The sequence below is a fragment of the Elephas maximus genome, chromosome 5, assembly GCF_024166365.1.
Source record: "Elephas maximus indicus isolate mEleMax1 chromosome 5, mEleMax1 primary haplotype, whole genome shotgun sequence".
In the NCBI taxonomy this organism is placed as follows: domain Eukaryota; kingdom Metazoa; phylum Chordata; class Mammalia; order Proboscidea; family Elephantidae; genus Elephas; species Elephas maximus.
The window spans coordinates 88,962,714-88,982,412 of NC_064823.1; the positions used below are offsets into that span (position 1 = coordinate 88,962,714).

Consider the following 19,699-nt stretch of genomic DNA (forward strand, 5'->3'; position numbering starts at 1 on the left):
AAATGTTTTAGAGTCCTTGCTTTAGGGTCGTGGATGTGAGGTATATTCTGTCAATTCGATGTACTCTTTTAGGATTAGGAAAACGCAAGAGAGAAAGAAGTCATATTACTCTTCATTGAGCAGTAGTGGGAAAACAAATGGGCCTTAGCAGGTAAGAGGTTTCCAACAGCACATGGCATTTTCCACGACAATCTCCACAAGGCTGTGGAGCAGCTGTGAACCTTGATGGGGCTTTCTGAATTAAGCAGCATTAGTAGAAACATCCTGATTTTTTGAACAGCAGGCAAATCTGAAATAGGTGTCGATCTTTCTGCGCTTTTTCCCTTTTAGCACACTGGAAAACAGTATTGTAAGCACCTAATTACTGGTTTTAAATTTGTTTTCCTGACTGAAACTTAACTGCTAGTGCCTCCAATAGGAATCACCTGAAGACTCAGGAGTTGCCAGATAATGGTTTAGTATATAAGTTATTTGCTGACATCTTACATTAGGGTCCTCCTGATTACCTGTCGTACTTGTAAAGCTCCTTTGCTTCTAATTGTTTTCCTGGTTTTAACCTCCCATTCTGCACTTCTTTGCTGTATTTTTGACTTTATTCAACGTATTTGCCATGAATTTTATGTCATTGTATCCTGCCTCCTGCAACCTGCATGTCCTCACTGATCTACTCAACTCTGAAATCTTACCTTCTGTGACCTTAGATTTTTTATTTTTTCCAGAGTTTACCTTAACTTTATTGATCTTGTTTCTTTGCCAGTCATTTTGAGACACTGTCATCCATGACCTGGGATTTTAGACTTTTACAAATAACAAATTTGCCTTTTGTAACCTCTGTACACAGAATAAAATCAGCAGAAAAACACCAAAATAAAACTTGAGCACATACATGGACACAGAGTAAAATACCTGATTGGATAATAAACATACAAAAAAAAAGATCAACCAGATTAATAGGGGAGGACTTTTCAATTAAATCAATGAGACACATTTTCAAACACCTTGATTTGCTGAAAATTAATACCTACCATAGGGAAGACACCAAATTATTGGTCACTGCAGTGGTGGTTTGCTGGGTGCATGAACAGAGTGGTGATGGGATTGCCCAACAGAATGGACTGTCATGAACCAAGTGATCTAGCTACTGCTGCCACCCACAGTCCAACCTACTAGTATTCTGATGATACATTTGGGGATGAGGGAAATGACCAGGGGATGGGACTGCAGACATAATGGACTGTCTGTAAGCTGGCTTTGTCAGGACCCTATTACTTGATCTCTTTATATCCCACTTTCACACATTTGTTTTCAAAAGAAAGCCACTCCTCTCACTTATTTGAATCTTACCAGGAGGCAGTGCACAAAGGCACAAAAGTTTTGGAATGTCAATACATGAGAAAAATTCGAATATTGTCTGCTGTGCTAGTTTTTGAGTTATTATATCTCAGCTCCAAAGTCAGCTTTGTGTTATTGATTCTGGACCCACTAAACATTTGTCTTTGCCAGCGGTTGACTAGCAAACTTTATCAGTAGAAAGCACCAGAATGACATATCCCTGCTAAAGTGCCTCACCACTTTATTATTATTATTATTGAGTAATTGCTGTGATTATGGTTAGATTTTAAGAGTAAATATGAAACTTCTTGTTAGTATACCTTGTATTACATACCCTTCAATAAATATTGCATCTTACATGGAAATTAATTCAGAAAATTCCTAATTATATTGTCAGTCTCCAACATAGACGTATTCAGCTTCCTGTGTTCTTTTCAAGATTAAGTTCATAATCATTGATTTTTGTTTTCATCCACTGCGATGCTTGCATTTCCCTGCCATTAAACATTAGATTTGAAATAAACAATACCAGCACAGATATTGTAAAGGTGGAGAAAGTTACCTTAATTCTGTCGTTCTATGTGACAACTTGAATTTTTTATTTGCATTAAAAATTTTTTTTGACTACTGAGACATTTGAAAGTTATTTGAACAATCTTGAGGAAACAACCACATGGAAAATATTGCAATTTGTGGAATTTAATATATAGTGGGATTTTTATGACTTTATACCAAATGTACCTTCATGTTTATGGCTTTTCCTAACTATATGTATATATGTTGCTTTATTTGGAAAAGAAAAAAAAAATTAAAATGAATAAAATGATTCTTTGATCATCCATGAGTAGATATGGACTGATGTTTCCGACTGTGTGGTCTAAGAATTACAAAAAGATCAATTTGCACAACATCATTAACAAAGGTGCAGAAGTTATTTTTTATGAACAAATAGATTGGCATTTGGCATAGGTAGTGCATGTTGGGCTTCATTATTGTCTCAGACTAATGTGTAGGTATAAGGTTTCCCCCACTTGAAACAAAAACAAACTAACATTAATGTAAGAAAAAAAAGCATTAATGCATTCCTTTTTTCTTTTGTATTGTAATACTTTTTTTTTTTTTTTACTTCTTAATGATATGATTCAAAGTTTAATAAAGGAAATATTCTTTTGTGAGAGACTGACTTGATTTGTAAACTTTCACTTAAAGCACAATAAAAATAAATTTTGAAAAAGCTAAGCGAGGGGGTACAGTAGGTTATTGTTGAGCAATCATTCCCTTCCTTTCCCCCACATCCATGGGAGAAACATACCTCCCTGAACCTTTGATGCTGGACTTAGTCAGGTGGCTTGCACTGAATGTGAATGAAAGACAGTTTACCAGTTCTAAGTCTATACCTGAAGAAGTTTCTGCTTGCCCTGCTGAGGAGAAATGCTCCAAAAACCACTGCTGTCAAGTCAATTCCAAATCATAGTGACACTACGGGACAGAATAGAACTACCCCCATAGGGTTTCCAATGCTATAATCTTTACAGGAGCATATTGCCACATCTCTCTCCCATGGAGTGGCTGGTGGTTTAAAATCAGCTATCTTTTGGTTAGCAGCCGAGTGCTTAACAGCTGCACGACCAGGGCTCCTTGAATATGCTCCAGATGCATCTTCCAAAATGTAGAACAAAATTCTAACTCAAAAAGAAAGACCAGACTTGCTGGCCTGACAGAGACTGGAGAAACCCTGAGAATATGGCCCCCAAATACCCTTTCAGCTCAATAATGAAGTCACTCCTGAGGTTCACCCTTCAGCCAACGATTGGACAGGCCCATTAAACAAAATGAGACTAAAGGGGCTCACCAGCCCAGGGGCAAGGACTAGAAGGCAGGAGGGGACAGGAAAGCTGGTAATAGGGAACCCAAGGTCGAGAAAGGAGAGTGTTGACATGTCGTGGAGTTTCTAACCAATGTCATAGAACAATGTGTGTGCTATTCAATGAGAAACTAGTTCTGTAAACTTTTGTCTAAAGTACAATAAAAAAAAATAGCTAAAAGAATATATTCACTGTTTCTTACCTGACCTTTATTATCATAATTGATTTCATTTATGATTATTACTGAAAATATCTATGTCATGTAGAAACCAAAACAAAAAACCAAACCTGTTGCTATCGAGTAGATTCCAACTCATGGAGGCCCCATGTGTGCTGAGTAGAACTGCACGCCATAGGGCTTTCACAGCTGTGATCTTTTGGAAGCAGATTGCTAAGTCTTTCTTCTGAGGGACTTCTGGGTGGGTTCAAATCACCAACCTTCAAGTTAGTAGTCGAGTGCTTAACAGTTTATGCCACCCAGGGACTCCTAGGTTGTCATATACAAAAGTGTTATAAATATTTCCAGGTGTCAAAAATGCTAGATATGCCTTTCCTCCATCCAGATGTTTAAACTACCTCTTATCAGGCAGAAGAAACTACAAAGGAATGGTTTCTTTCTTCGCTGTTGTTCTTTTTTTCTGCATCCTAAGTCTCTGATTGCTGATATTCAAAGGCTTTTTGTAGGCCTTTTTACCCTTCCAAATGCTTTGTAATGCATAGCTTTTAAAAGTTATATTGTACATAACAATATTTGGCTCTTTATTCTGTCTGCAATTTACATCCATGCAATGGAGGGAAGAATCAATATAAAAGATTTAAATAGCATTCTGGTTTTCCTTGCTTAAGTATGGTATTAAAGTATATGAATTGATAAGGCAAAAAATGAGGGATGCTATTACAAGATCTTTTAACATTATAAATCAGAGGCACTGGGCTAAACTTGTTGGGCCCCACCTATCACCTAATCAAGGGAACTAATCTCTCCTTTTATTTTGTGTCTGAAATTGGAAACTCTGGTGGCATAGTGGTTAAGCATTACAGCTACTAACCAAAAGACTCACAGTTCAAATCCACCAGGCGCTCCTGGGAAACCCTATGGGGCAGATCTACTCTGTCCTATAGGGTTACTATGAGTGGGAATTGATTCCACAGAAGTGGGTTTGGATTTTTTGTTTTTTACAATCCAATTACAAAGGGTCATTCAATAAATGAAAAACAATAACTCAAGCATATTCAAGTAAATATCTTTACTCTTTCTAACCAAGGACTTCATGGTATTACATAATTTTAAGGAGGAAGCCAGTTAAAACCACTCAGAAATTCTGAAAGAAAGTGAAACTTCATGAAGAAATACTTTACATTTCATGAGGGATACATATATTTCATACGAATGCACATTATATAGAAAATGTTTTTGAAAATGTACAGTGAAAACATCAAGGTTCCTGGTCTTTTCATAGCAACAGGTTGAGAGGTGAGTTTCATTTTGTTTTCCAGTTATAAAATTATGCATAAGTCTACACCAACATAGAATTTTTTCAGGATTTTTAAAATGAGAATAATACCTTGAATATAGTCTACTGATGATTGCAACTGTCTATTTCAAGAGGAATATTGAGGAGAAATTTATCAAAAAACACTCAGGATTATCTTCCTTAGGGAAGAATTTACTAACACCATAACAATTAACCAAGAGTAACATATCTTTAGAAATCAGAAAAGGCTCAGTTCTTGCAAAATATGTAGGTGAATCTTTCCACAACTTGAACCGTAAAGGTTTAATTAAATGTAATGCTATCACTTACCATGCCTATTAGTCTTTTGTCTTAAAAAGACCTAATCCCTCTTTTTCTTCTTTCCTGTCTTAAAAAACTTTTGATAACCAAACAAGCAACTTCTTATGACAAGAAAAGTAACAATTGCCAAACAAGCCAGTAGAAACCCAATCATATCCAAAGAGTGGTACTGGTACCAGTCGAGGCTGAGGGCGGCTGGGTGAAGGTGTTTGGCTCCTTTGTGGTGCATGACAAACTCAATCCAGAAGACAGCTCTACCCGGGGGCTTAACAGGCTGATCATGGTGAATGGCTGATAATCTCATAGCATTCTCTTTATAGTTGAAGAAAAATCAAACAGACCTCAACTCAGAGAATAAGTCAGAAAAGATAAATAAGTGAAATTTTCATGCAGATGGCAAAAATGTGTGTCACATAAGATTGGAAGAAAAAGATATTATTTTCTTCTGAGATGATGATAGAGATTTTAGCATATGGGCTAGAATTTGTTGAATGCATAGGATTTCAAGATGTAAAGAGAGACATAGAAGTTGGGGGAGGCCATGTATTTTTAGACGAGAGAATGGAAAGAGCTAAGTCTTAAGGACAAAAAAAGAAAAAGAAAACCATCATCATCTGAGTGTGCAGAGTTTGAATTATCCAGTAAGAAATCGTTAATGAATCTGGTGTACAAGGTTCAAAATAATATCATTATCCAAAAACAGGAGTCAGGTCTATGGTGAAGTCCATGGACGTGTCAAGGCAAGCCTGGTCAGGAATTGGTATAGACCTTATGTCAGTGATTGAGTGGTTAAAAGTGGGAAAGTGAATTGCCATGGTTTGAATCCTGATTCTGACACACTTGTCTGCTTTGTGCAAGTTATTTATTCTCTCGGTGCCTCAGTTGTCTCTTTGTTAAAATGAAATGGATGGGGATAGTGTTTTCTGTATCTGATGGTTGTGAGGAATAATGAATGGAGTCTTAGAATACTTAGACTTGTTCCTAACATGTGGTAGACTGTCAGTAAATGTTTGCTATTATTATTGCTGTTGCTCTTGTTAGTTTTTCTTATTTTAGAATCTGGAGAGTGCTCAACATTTCACTTAGAGTCATTGTAATTATACATATACATATTTTTTTTTCTGTTGAAAATGGTAATGGTCAAGCAAGAAGAGTTGAATAAAGGCATATGGTTTATGAACTCTGAATCTCAAAGTGCTATAGCATGACACTGTCTTCCTTTCATGTACTTTGGACATATTATCAGAAGAGAAGTGTCCCCAGAGAAGGATGTCATGTTTGGTAGAGGGTCAGTAAAAAAGAGGAAGACCTTCATCTAAATGGATTGGCACAATGGCTGCAACAATGGGCTGTCACATAGCAATGATTGTGAAGAAGGTGCAGGACGAGGCAGTGTTTCTCTTTGTTGTACACAGGATTGCTATCAGTCAGAACTGATGCAATGACACCTAACAACCACAACATTCCAGTACTTATCTTCCAAATCAATCATTTTTTAACTTACAATTCTTCCAAATATGACCAAAATAATCACACCCCAAGAACTAAGACTTTGCATACATTTATGACAGCAATGAGTTTGGTTTGATATCCTTATTTTTCATGGTTTCAGTTGCATAAATTTTCAGCCCTAGTTCTTTACCACTTCCAGTAATAAGATCCAATTTTTAGGACAGACATTTTGGGAAGTGTTAAATATAATAGAAATTTGAGGTTGATTATCTCTTGCTGATTTACTTAAAATAAAAAAGTTTAGAATAGTTTAAAAGAATTAGTGAGTCTCATGCTAAGAGAAAGTCACAGAACTGTGTATAGTTGTGTCATTTTAATATTCATGGTCCCTACTTCAACTTTGTTCTCATCTCGTAATTTTTCCATGTCCAACTTCAGTAATTCTTCTCATTCTCCTTACTGGCTATTTAAAAACTTCATCATTGTTCTCAAACCTCTCATTGTCCTCAAACCTCTCATTGTCCTCAAACATCTGACAAGTCATTCCCATAACAATAGCCAAAATAAAAAGAAAACTTATTATAACAACTCACAATGGGTCATTGATGACTGTCTTCAAAGCATTGAGCAAATCTGTACTTGTCATTGTCTCCATGTCCAGACTCACTGCTGTCCCTTGGCCTTCTTGTGAGCAATGTTATCAGGTTGATCAGCAAACAAGGGAATACCCACCATAGGGATCCCATGGCAGATAGCCTCATAGATTCCATTGGTCCCACCATGAGTTATAAATGCTTTAGTCTTTAGATGACCTAGGAATGGGTGCAATTAAGCAAGATTATTCATTATAATTCTTATATATAAAATGAGAAATGTGCAATACAGGGAACTCAATGAGGCAGTGTTTTCTAGAAAACAGATTGTCATGGCCACTAACCTAAATTGTTTTTAGATCTCTGAGCAGGAAGCAGCCAGGTCTACTGGAGTAGTAAGTGAGGACTTCATGGAATGATGTGTGCCTGGACGCTTGAAAAGTGAATAGAAGATTGTCAGGTGGACAAGTTGTAGGAGAATATTCTGTATAAAAATAACAAATGAGCAAAAAGGGGGACACATTAGAGCATATTGTCTTAGAGAAACAGTGAGAAAAAAGACTGAGTCTGATATGTACAGTGTCCAAGGAAGGAAAAATGGTGATAGTGGTGCTGGACTCAGAAGAAGGGACGGTGATCCTTTATTATGAAATGTTTCGTTACTTCATAGTAAAGACTGCAGATATTTTCCTACAGAAAATGGAGAGTCACTGGTTCTAAAGGAGGTGCTGGTATTGTTCAGCTGCATTTGATATACCGCTTCAGCAATGGAAAGAAAAGGTATGAGGTGAGAGTATTAGGATGATGATCCAGGAAGCTATTAAAAAATTCCATACAGGATTGATTACACCTGAAACACAGATACCTTGTTTCTGGCCAAAAGGATTATGGCTGTATATAATAAAATGCCACTTGTTATACTTCCATCTTTTTCTCCCTAGAAAATAAATATAGAAAACTTATGCTTTATTTTTTAAATTTTTCTGTGATAAATGTTCAAGAATTGATTTTATTTGAACTATTTAAACTATTTTCCCTCTGATTGGCTGTTACCCATATTTTCAGTATTTGTTCTTTAGTCTTACAAGAAGGTCATTCTGGGGCATCCGCTTATAGAGTCGAGTACTGGGTCCTAAGGTATCTGGTTTCTTGCCATCGAATCGCCACAGCACCTATTAAGATGAAGAAAATACTTTATTCCATGAATAGAATTGAAAAGTTATAGCAAGTTAGAATTCTGCAAATATTAAAAGATCATCCCCTTCCATATGACAAAGGAAATGAGAACAAGAGATGTCAGGAAATCAGAACTACTAAACCATTGAAGTAAATAGGAATACCCACATTAAATAAACTTATTTTTATACAGCATTAGGTAACTATGTCTCACATGTAATTATGATGTTTCTCCCATGGTAGCTAAAAGCAATGAGATTAGCAGTGACAGATTCAGGCATTTGGAGAATTGTTAGGCAGTCCTAAATCTAGTGTTAAAAACAGTAGTGAATTCCTAACGATCTACATATTTATTTTCTCTTATCTATTTGTTATACTGGCTCTCACCTTCTAAATTTCATCTTAACCTGTTTCTCTCTTATTATTATTATTACTTTTTAATGACATGGAAGGGAGTTTACTTATGTTCACTTATTCCAAACTTTCATAATTAGACTGCCGGGTCCTCCTTCCCAGGCTGTCTTAGTCTGGAAGCTCAGCTGAAACCTGTCTGCTATGCGCGACCCTGCTGGTATCTGAATACTGGTGGCATAGCTTCCAGAATCACAGCAACACCCAAGCCCCCACAGTAGGACATACTGACAGACACGTGGGGGACTATCATAATAGTTACAGAAAATTTCCATAATCAGACCCTTTACAGATTTGAACAAACTAGTAAAGTAGTTGGTCACCATTACGGCACTTTATCTAACCTTTTGTGGAATCTGAGCAAGGGCTGATGCAATCACATGGGCCCTTTCTTCTGTGATGTTACTGACCATTGACCCAAGAGTAAACACCACCACACCGTGTTTTCCAGAGCTCTGGACAAACTCTTCTATTTCCTGTGAAGACAGCATTTGCTTCATCATGAAACAGCAACAAAGTATTGAACAACATTTAAAGATTTGGCCACAAACAACTTGAGAGAAAATCAAGAACTAACAGCCAAAACCAAACACATTGCTGTAGAATCAATTCTGACTCATGACAGCCCTATGTGTTACGGAGTAGAACAAATCTCCATAGGGTTTTTTTTTTTTTTTTCCCACTGTAACCTTTAAGGAAGCAGACCTCCAGATCATTCCTCCATGGTGCCATTGAGTAGATTGGAACTGCCAATCTTTTGTTTAGTACACAAAATCAAACTGTTTGTGCCACCCAGGGGTTTTCAAGTATTGATAGAGAAAATTATTAGAATAGTGGCTGCTTTTTTTTTTTTTTTCAATAAAACTAATCAATCAGTTCCTTTGGAAGGCATGTGTGAGATGAGATCTATGGCTTTTATTATGTATATTTGCGTAAATATGTGCGTGGGGAGGTATGATATAAGCAAAAAATGAAATTAAGCAGCTACACAGTAGTGAGAAGAATCCTTACTCTTCTTTTACAGTTATTAATTACTAATATACTTTCTTGGAAGGAGACACCACAGCAGGATCTTAACTCAGCTTTAATTCCACAGAGTTCTATTTCTACTGGAGTACCAGCACAGTACAAATAATTACTGTGCTTGGCTGCAAATCAAAGTTTGGAAGTTCAAGTCCATCTAGAGGTGCACCAAAAAAGAGTAATGGTGATCTATTTCTGGAAAATCATCCAGTGAAAACTCTGTGGAGCACAGTTCTACTCAGATACATGTGGGATCACCATGAGTTGGAATCAATTCGACAGCACCTGTTTCGGTATAGTTCTACTAAAACACAGGTGTTTATTCCAGCAATTTTTCTGGAGTGTTCTTTTGGTTGGGAGTCATTATTATTTTGCTTCATGACTATGAACACTAAGGAAAAATTAGTTAGAGTGGGGCTGATTGTATATCTATATCTCTCTCAGTTACATAATCTTTTAATCACACCTTAAGCTTTTTCATGGTTTCCCAAATATTCCCCTGAAATGCCCTTTAATGTCCAGAGGTTAAGAATCTCTAACATTCAGAAGAACTTTGGGTTTATAATTTCTGTGAAATAGTCATAAGATTTCCATTTACAGTCCATAAATACACATTTGTGGTTACATATTGGAATGTCCATATTTCTAGGCTGCTTACTTGTGATACTTCTTGCCCTGAAATCATATTATGAAACTGATGTACCTGTGGAATGTGCTATACATAACTGTAGCTATGAGGGACCTTCATCATCACTTCACTGTGCCCTGGGGGGAGCATTCTCTCCCTAGTGGGAGAGGTACCCGAGGCCTTTCTCCAGGAGGGACCTGGTCATGCTCTTGAGAAGCTCACTAGAAACTATATAAAGTTCTTGGTGAAGACATGTTTGCCTGGAATTGTTTGAAAATTATTCCGACTTGTGCTCCCTTTGCTGTGCAAGATGGACCCTGACAGCATTACAGTAATACAATCTTTCTTTATAGATTAATCGCTTACTTGGACTGGTTCATTCCTAATTCTGTGACATCTTACTGAAAATAATACAAGCACATTGTAAGAAATTTTGGAAAAGTATGAAAACTATAAAAGGGCAGGTAAGGTTCATCCATAAACTCCATCCTGAAAGTGTTTAAACTCTGTACCCATTCCTTCTAGTGTTTATATTATTCATAAGCAGGAATGTATATTAAAAAAAAAAAAAAAACCTGCTGCCTAAAGTCAATTCCAACTCATAGCAACCATATAGGACAGAGTAGAACTGCCCCATAGAGTTTTCAAGCAGCACCTGGTGGATTCGAACTTTTGGTTAGCAGCCATAGCTCTTAACCACTACGCCACTAGAGTTTCTGATGTATAAATATGTGACATATATTTAGAAAATTGTAATTCCACTGTATATACATTTTTCTAAAATAAATTTTTCCTCATATTGTTTTTTCTCAATTTGCCCCTTGACTTCCAACTAATCTTATATAATGATTGATTTTGTGTAATTAAGCATTCTTTGATGAAATGTAATTGTGTGGATACACATGTTATTTAACCTCTCGTTAATGTTGGAATTTAAATTACTGTCAATGTTTACTTTTATAAATAACACTGCCATATATATTGATTCTACACCACTTGATTATTTTTTGTTTTTTTGGTTCGTGTAGGTTTTTTTGGGTAGGTTCTTATAAGTATATAATGAGGTCAAAGGCTATAATTATTTTTAAATCTTTTGATGCATTTTGTCAAAAGCTTTATTTCTTTTTTAAAAAAGTCAAATAATCTGAGAATCTAATAATGGAAAAGCAAGTAATATGGGGAAGCAATCACTTTTTAAAATAATGGATAACAGTCTTCACATCATTCACTTGGATTCAAATCTTGTCTCTGCAATATAAATAACTACTGTAAATATATTATTTATTTTAACTACTATTCATCCTCTATCTCCTCCTCTCTTTCCTCCTCCTATTAAGACTGTCATTTTCCTTTAATGTGAATGGAAAAACCTTTCATGAATAAGGTTATATTTCAGAAAATGTTCATTAATCTTACCACAGCATTTGGACCCTTTGAAAGACATTTTATATATAGATATATATCCTAAATAATTTACACTCAAAATAACTATTGAGCTTTAATCCTTGAAAAGGATTTCAGTTTTATGTTGCTGCCAAGAAGAAAGTAAACAAAACAGATCTTTTAATAGAGTATATGATAGTGCGTTAAGAATGCTTGATTTTTATTTATGTATTAAAGGTGTAATAGTAATTTAAAATAGATTCTCACTGTCCTTCATAAGGAATATTATCCTATACGCTGGCAGAATTATTTTCTAATTTCAAACTAAGGGAAATTTTCAGATTCAAGGGGTAGAAATTATTTAGTCTTTATTATGTATACAGATTTTTTTTTTGTATTTATTATATGCACAGGATAAATTTTCTGTGTTCATTCTATCAGGCAGCTATGATATAGATACGCATATACTCAAAGGGGAGCTCTGGTGGTGCAATGGTTAAATGTATGGCTGCTACACAAAAGATCAGCAGTTGGAATCCACAAGAAACATCCTTGGAAACACTGTGGAGTGAGTTAGGTTTGTTTTTATTTTTATACGCAAAGGGACTTTTACTGAGGTTTCCTGTGGGGTTGGTATATGGTAGGAAATACTTCCTCTGATTGGGTAAACCAAGATTTTTATTCTCAAAGATGTAAAACTGTGAGGTTTCAAATGATGAACAGTTTCAATGATGTAAACCAAGGCCACAAGCAAGTACACTTGGGGTTAGCTGCAAATATTGTTGACAGGACCCATTTATATTCACCCATTTATAATGTTTAGGAATGGTCTTCCCCTTAACTACAATACAGGTGAAGAACCTAAATCTTTACAACAAAATTTAAGCTATTCAGCTAGTTCATCTGTTTGCCAAAACGTATACACATCCACTTTTAAAAACTCCACAGGATATATGTTCTTCAGGAATTTGCTACAGAGTATAATTTTGACCTACTAGAAGACCAATTCCTATTAAATGCGAAGTCTATCTAAAGTGCCTGACACATATGAAATGATTAATAGTAATAATAACAAAAACAGCAATAATTGCAGTAGCTAATATTACTTTCAGATTACTTATTTTGTGCCAGAGGCATTTGGAGTGTTTTATATGTATTAACTAATATTAGGGGAATAGTCTACACTCTACGACCATTCTAGTCTAGTCTCCCATCATCTGGTGCCTGATCTCCTGAAACAATCTCCTAAGAGGTCTGCCATTCCACAGTCTTGCTCCTTCACAATCCAATCCAGTAACTGCATCTTGAGGGCTCTTTTGTGAAAGAAACCTGCTCATATCTCCCCCTTGCTTAACTCTTTCCACTGTCTCCCCAATGTCCTTAATAGATGTTTCAAACTCCTTCTGGATCCAACAACTTCTTTCACGTCATCTGCCTCTTTATACGTCCTCTTCCTGCTCACTAGGAGATCTCAGGGACCACCATTACTACTATAGATGCTTTCATTTTGTCTTCCTCTTTTGCCCAACTTCTCTACCTATTCCTGCATACCCTTCACTTTAATTATCAATGACTCCAGGTTACTTTCTATGATCCCTTCTGGGTGTTCTCTTAACATTGTGGTCCTTCCTTATTATAACTCTTTTCACACTGTATTTTTATTTCTTGCTTCTGTTCTATTTTTCCAAATAGAATATAAGATGTGTATATGTGAGGTGGAGTAGGGGAGGGGGCAGAGGCCATATTTGTTTGGTTTCTCTGCTATCCAACCATCACCTAGTTCACCTGGAATATGGTAGTCACTCTAAAAATAATCTCTGAATGAATGACTGATACTTTCTTATGTGCTGAATAATGAAGATTTTAACTTAGACTATTCTCAAAGTCTTACAGGTATCCCACTTTTATTCTGTCATGATAATAATATTCGGATACATGTGGTGGCATGGAAATATATGAATTTCTAATTTGTAAGTCACTTTAGCATACTTCCCACATCCTTTCTTACTTAGCACACTTCCCACATCCTTCTTACTTACTCAAACATTCTGAATGAAGAAAGTAGAATCATTTCAATTGAAAATTCTAAACCCACTGTAATAAGTTTACCTTGGGCAGGGGATTGGCAGGTTTGCAGTGGGGCCCACCAACAAAATCAAAATGTGGCAAGAATGGGCATGGAAATTCAAAATCACTCTGAATTTTTTTGAACAAGCCATATTTCAGCTTTCCCCATTGTCTCAGATAATGTAGTGGGTCTTCCTGAAAAGAAAAGGGAAAACAAACAGTGGAGGAAATTTGAAAAAAATTGGTATCCGTATTTTCAGGTAATTTTCTGAAGGGAGCTTGCAATAACAGAGCCAAAGATGTTGAAAAGTGTGAGAGGAGCCTTACGTCTCTAATGTCACATCAGTACTTTCACCACCATAAACAGTTATTAGAGCTAAGCCAATGTAGAATTAAATATGCATTTATTTTTTCTACAGTTGCAAAAGTAACAGACCCAAAAATGCAGACAACTGGAATTTGAGCTCCCCAATCAGTTAATCCTACCATAACCACGGAAACACCTTTCCCAGAAGTACCCAGTCTAGTTTCTACAATTTAGCAAGCCAGTCCCTTGACACTTGGTTTTCCAAATAAACTTCGAGGTTTTTGTGAGTATGGCTGAATTCCTTGTACCAACTACAGCATTTGGTTCAAGTGAAGAGCTCGATAACATTTCATTAATAAGTTAAACTATTTGCAATTAAATACTGAGCATTTAAAAAAAATTATAGATACAAATATACTCACTCTGAATTTTTTTAAACAAAGACACATAGTTTTCAAAAAATACAGACTAATAAATTGTATGTCAACCCAACCACAACATCATAGGCCTGTAAGACAGGTGATTTTTAAGCACTTAATGAAGAAATGTGGAATCATTTGAAACTTCAAGGTTCACTAGGGACAAGTTATGTAGAATTGTATTATTTTCACTATGATTATTTAGCTCTTGGATTAATAAAATATTGTAGATACAAATTACAATTTTTGAATCTGGGATAAAGCCACTGTATCTCTCAACTGAGAAGGAATCCTGAGAAGGTACTATGGAAAAATGTTTTAATTAATAAATCACAAAACCGAGCTATACGACAAGAAATTTTCCCAATGCTACATAGATAATTATGCTGGAAATATGTATCACTCTACAATCTACATGCCTGTGTTCATCCAGACATTCATGGAGATTGAAAATGAATTTTGTAAGATAAAGAATACAATAAAATGTCCTAGTGATTAACCACCAGGTTCTTCTAACTGATAATATAATAAAAGCCTCTCTATAAATTTGTGAGGTTGATAGATCATTTCCTGTTTTCATTTCATTTTTTACTTACAGAAAACAAATTCCTCTGGCTTTTTATTTACACAAACTCACCTTCAAAGCCACAAGAAAAGTTAGGACTTCACTCTATCAACTAAAAACATAACTTACCTAGTATTTCATTGTAAAACTGATCCCACTTCTTCTTATTAAAAGTCTGGAACCAAAAGTCAAAATAAAGCACATATATCATATGTTTTGTTTTTTATCATATTTTTTACCCTCTCCATGAATGTCATTCGATCATGTAATTCTGACATAACAATAAGTACATAGGAAGGTGGAGTTAAAAGCCCTCCACTATACTTTTCAAATGTATAGCCACATGTGAACTGGACACTATACACAAAGGGTGTTTTAAGTAGTTCAGACAACAGCTCACCACAAGGGCCAATAGCAGCTGCAAGAACATCGAACTTTGATTTTTGTAGTTTCGTCGTAAGTTTCTTGTTAAAAAACTACGCCTTTACAAAGCCTTTCAATACAGTCAGGATATTCCCAAAATATTTCTTGTACTACTGAAAAAAAGTCCAAAATGTATACTTCAGCAGATCGTATGTCCATTTCCTGATCCATTTCATGAAATAAGACTCAAAGTCATCTTTAGTAAGGGATGCAGGATAAACCTCAAATTTAATAGCAGATGGTTTGTTGGGATCAATAAGAATGGAAGCTGAAGATGTTAGAACAGTCACCTCATGACCCCTCTGAATAAGTTCATTCAGTATTGTCTTTATATTCATCCAATGGCTATATTCTGTTGGCCACTCCAGCACTTTTCCACAAGTTCCAGAGCTAAAGTAACAACTCAGTTGTATCAGCAGAAGAACTGAAATCCATTTCATAGACATCTTGGTTAAATGAATTTCTTTCTTTCAAAAATCTGTTCCCTTCTGCCATTGTTCATGTTTATATCCCAGGAGAAATCAATCAAGAAGTTAAAATACAACTCTTAAACACATCAACGTAATGTGTCAGAGCCAAGTGGAAAAACCAAAGGGTAGATGTCCTTGCGGTTGTAGGAGTGTACTTAGTGTCCCTTTTATCATAAATGCTATCAGACAGCTAAGAATCGATGACCAAACATTTGGGTGTCACCTGTGTTATATATCTTAGAATAGTGTTAAGAACATTGGGAAGTGTGAACCCGCTTGTGACTGCAATCTCTTTGACACAGAACTAAAGACAAAGTAATTACACATTTGCACGAACATTTTTTTTGATATTATAATTCAAGGCTTTTTGTATCTGGTAAAATCTCTATTGACATAATTCAGAAAGTAAACAATTCTTCAATTTAACGTGTACCATTTTGTTAGTATTTACACAGAGTTGTACATCACCATGATCAATTTTAGAACATTTTAATCACTCCACAAAGAAACCCTATGCCCCTTAGCTAGCCATCATCCCTCAGTCTTCCAATCTTCCTTCTCCCCCTAGTCCTAGAAAACTACTAATCTACTTTCTGTCTTTATAGATATTCCTGTTCTGAATAGTTCATATAAATGGAATCATACAATATGTGGTCTTTTGTGACTGGTTTCTTTCACTTAGCATAATGTTTTCAAGATTTATGTATGCTATGTTATGTTATGTACTGGACATTATTTCCTATTATTGCCAAATAATATTCAATTGTATGGATATACCACTTCTGCTTATCCACTCATCAACTGATAGACACTTGAGTAGTTTCTACTTTTTAACTATTATGCTGTTTATGAATAATGCTTTGTAGGAACATTCATTTGCAAGGGTTGTGTGGGCATACGTATTAATTCATCTTGGGAAAATATCCAGAAATAGAATTGCTGGAACATACGGTAACTCTATGTTTAACCTTATACTGGACCGTTTTCCAAAAATTGCATGCATGAAGTTTTCAATTTCTCCACTTTTTTTTTCTAATTCTTTTTAAAAATATTTATTTTTCCACTACACCACCAGGGATTCTGGTGAAAATATAGGCACAGCAAAACTTACACTCATTCACAATTTCTACATGTATAATTCAGTGATCTTGGCTACATTCTTTATGTTGAGTCATCACTCTTGCTATCTACACCCAAATTAATTCACCACCATTAACTTAGATTCTCCACATTCTTGACAACACTTTTTATTATTTGTCTTGATTATAGTCAACTAAGTGAGTGTGAAGTTGTATTTCCTTGTGGTTTTTACTTACACAACTCTGATGACGAATGGTGTTGATTCTTTTTTCATATGCTAATTGTCCACTTGTATACTTTCTTTGGAGAAATGTCTAGTCGGATCATTTGTCCATTTTTTCTTTGGGCTATTTGCTTTTTTTTTTTTATGGCAAGATGCTCCCTACAGTACCTAAATGGGTATCAATCAGAGAACACTCTTACCTCTAATGAAAAGGATAAAGTATATAGTCCTTAAAGAGAATAGGCAGGTGGATTAGAGGCAATATTGTTGAATGTTGTCCAGGTCACATTGCTTTGTAAAAAAAAAGTTTCAGAAATATTTTACCTGTGTTTTGTTAACTATGCGAAGTCATTCAACTCTCTGAATCATAGCAAATTATGAATAACATTGTGAAGAATGGGAATTCCAGGACACTTAATTGTGATCATTAGGAACCTGTACATAGATCAAGAGGCAGTCCTTCGAACAGAACAAGGGGATACTGTGTGGTTTAAAGTAAGGAAGGGTGTGTCAGGGTTGCATCCTTTCACCATACGTATTCAATCTGTATGCTGAGCAAATAATCCAAGAAGCTGGACTATATGAAGATGAACAGGGCATCAGAATGGAAGAAAGACTAACAACATGCGTTATTCAGATGACACAACTTCTCTTGCTGAAAGTGAAGAGGACTTGAAGCACTTACTGATGAAGATCAAAGACCACAGCCTTCAGTATGGATTATACCTTAACATGAAGAAAGCAAAAATCCTCACAACTGGACCAATAAGCAACATCAGGACAAAGGGGGAAAAGATTGAAGTTGTCAAGGATTTCATTTTACTTGGATCCACAATCACTAGCTGTCAAGAAATCAAAAGACTCATTGCATCAGGCAAATCTGCTGCAAAGGACCTCTTTCAAGAGTTGAGAAGCGAAGATGCCAGCTTGAAAACTAAGGTGCGCCTGAACCAAGACTTGGTGTTTTCAATCACCTCCTATTCATGTGAAAACTGGACAATGAATAAAGAATACTGAAGAAGAATTGATGCCTTTGAACTGTGGTGTTGGAGAAGAAAACTGAATATACCACGGACTGCCAAAAGAACGAACAAATCTGTGTTGGAAAAAGTACGACAAGAATGCTCCTTAGAAGCAAAGAAAGGGAAACTACATCTCATATACCTTGGACCTGATGTCAGGAGAGATCAGTTCCTGGAGAAGGACATCATGCCTTGTGAAGTAGAAGGTCAGTGAAAAGGAGGAAGACCCTCAGTGAGATGGATTGACACAGTGGATGCAACAATGGGCTTAAGCATTACAATGATTGTGAGGATGGCACAGGACTGGACAGTGTTTTGTTCTGTTGTACAGAGAATCGCTATGAGTTGGAACTGAGTGGGTGTCACCTAACAACAACAAGTATTAGTGACTTTTGTCATCTTTTCTATGTTATTAGGCATTTTTACTTCTGTGAATGCCTGTTCATATCCTTCATTTCTTTACATATTAAGCTGTCTCTTTTGTCTGTGATTTGTATGAGTTTTTGCTTGACAATGCATACCACTCCTTTTTCTATTATGTTAGTTTGATGAAAATTAATTTAAACTTATGTTCATTATTTAACAGTATTATCTCCTATGATGCTGTTATGAATTAAATTGTCTCATCGCAAGATGTGTATTCATTTGCTAGGCCATTATTCCCAGTGTTGTCTGATTGTCCACCATTTTGTCATCTGATGTGATTTTCCTGTGTCTTTTAAATCCTCTATGGTGTTAATGAGGCAGGATTTGGACGCGTGGTTCCTGGGTTGAGAAGCTCCTAGACCTGGGACAATTGATTTCAAGGTCTTCCCCCAGAGCCAATAGAGAAAGAAAGACTTCCCCTAGAGCTGGCACCCTGAATTTGGACTTCTATGCTCCTAAACTTTGAAAGACTAAATTTATCTTTGTTAAAGTCATCCACTTGTGGTATTTCTATTACAGCAGCACTAGATAATTTAGATAGGGGCTATGTTATATTTTTCATTAAAAATGTGCCAATTATCTAGATTAGTTGCATGGAAAATTCTGTTGCAAGCTTTTACTATCATTTCCATAGCATCAAAATTTAATTTAATTTAATTTTGTTATTAAATCCATGTCCTAGGCTGAAGAATGTTTGTTGTAAGACTTGGATTATGGTCTTCTTGACCAAAAAAAAAAAAAAAAAAAAACAGCTAGATATTTCTCAACCTGGAGCACTTTGATCCCAAAGTCCTTCCCTGATGTGTAGGCTTCAGGGGACCATTGTGATTTGATTTACTTATTTTCTATAAAATTTGTTTAATATATGTATTCTTTATGCTGTTACAGATTAAGATCAGTCATTGCCTAAGTTTAAAAGAAAATGATTATATTATTTTTACCTATACCAAAGGATTTAATGTTTTCATATTAAGAGTGTGGGAAGGATGAGACAACAGGGTTTTGTGGAAAACGAGAAAGAAGATATATTCATCTTGA

The 19,699-nt window shown here is 35.7% G+C and overlaps 1 pseudogene; it reads right to left on the reverse strand.

Annotated features, from left to right (window-relative positions):
- Positions 1-5,033: 5,033 nt before the first annotated feature.
- Positions 5,034-15,886, reverse strand: LOC126077111 (UDP-glucuronosyltransferase 2B31-like; annotated as a pseudogene).
- Between the last annotated feature and the right edge of the window lie 3,813 nt (positions 15,887-19,699).